This window comes from Lygodium microphyllum, chromosome 30 (assembly GCF_053477565.2).
Source record: "Lygodium microphyllum isolate KBCC chromosome 30, Lygodium_microphyllum_v1.1.10, whole genome shotgun sequence".
Classification (NCBI taxonomy): domain Eukaryota; kingdom Viridiplantae; phylum Streptophyta; class Polypodiopsida; order Schizaeales; family Lygodiaceae; genus Lygodium; species Lygodium microphyllum.
In genome coordinates, this window is record NC_141164.1 from 87,844,163 (window position 1) to 87,845,599 (window position 1,437).

At 45.9% G+C, this 1,437-nt stretch overlaps 1 pseudogene; it reads left to right on the forward strand.

The window, feature by feature from the left end:
- The first annotated feature begins 322 nt into the window (after positions 1-322).
- On the forward strand, positions 323-925 carry LOC148010083 (ubiquitin-like protein 5 pseudogene; annotated as a pseudogene).
- Positions 926-1,437: the final 512 nt, after the last annotated feature.

Here is a 1,437-nt window from a genome sequence, read left to right on the forward strand (position 1 = left end):
CACTTCTAGGCGAGGGATCTTCCCCGTCCCGAAATTCGAGCGCGCCCCATGAACAAGACGAGAGCACCTTTTTCCAAAAAGTGACCTGAGGGACTAACAGGATTTGAACCACCACCTATCCCCTCACACCCCTCAATCATTACCAATGCACCAACCTTCTTTTCATGGAATGTATGGGCATAGTTTAGTATCTAAACAAAGTAATGGATAACTTGCACCTCCTGTCCGTCCATAGCCCGGTGTGTAACCGGCCTTAACTTGTTATATGAAATTGTGGCAACTTTTGGCTTGCTTATGTCATGAATGACGGTATCCATCGGTGGTTAGGCGATTTTCATTTGTCGGCGTTACTGGTTATTGCTGCTACTAGGGTTTTGACGTTCGCAGGAACACCGTCGCAGGAGACAACCCTTTGCTTTCTTTCATTGTGCGCGCGCGTGTCTGTGTCTGTGTGGGCAGCAAAGTCAAGCAGCCATGATCGAGGTGGTGCTGAACGACCGGCTTGGCAAGAAGGTGCGCGTGAAGTGCAACGAGGACGACACCATCGGCGACCTCAAGAAGCTCGTGGCTGCCCAGACAGGTACGCGCCCTGAGAAGATCCGCATCCAGAAATGGTACACCATCTACAAGGACCACATCACCCTCAAGGACTACGAAATCCACGACGGCATGGGCCTGGAGCTCTACTACAACTGATCGTTTGCTCTGTGTTTGCCCTTCCCTTTTGTTGTATATGATGAAGTTCTGAATTATGCTAGGACATAAACTCTGATTACTGCTGTAGTCATGCCTGGAGTTCAGGTTTTCAAGAAACATGGCACAATAGCCAACAAGGAATTGTATTGAAGGGTTTTGTGTGTTCATTCAATGATGGCATGAACTTGTATGATTTATTGCAACAATCTGAACTTCTGTGGTGCTTGAAGATCAGATTTCCCTCAAAGAGTCAGGTTTCAGCATAGTAACGAGGAATTGCTTGGTCGTATGGCATGCTGCAGCTCTGTTTATAAGTCACTTCACGCATTATTTCTCTGTAATCTCGTATATCTGATTTACAACATGACTGCCATTGTTACCTGCAGCTTTGTTTTGCTATTAACTGTTCATTACAACAATGGTCTGCTTGAATTTTAGATTTGGTGATTCATATCTCAAAGTTTGTTTGGATTTACCTGGACTGTGTTGAGTTGTCCTGATCTCGGCGGCCAATGAAGTGCATGTGGGACTGCATTTGAAGCTTATCTAGGACTTAACTGCACGATTTTGGTTGGTCACTGTTTGAGATGTGGTCCAGGGCAGGTAAATAAAATCCTTGAGTGCTGTCATCTGCCATCACTGTCTGTGGAAGGAGCTTAGGGAGAGGCAGACAAGGAGATACACCCACACATTACCAGAGAGCTTTGTGCCTTCTTGCTATAACTTTAAAGTGATTGGTCT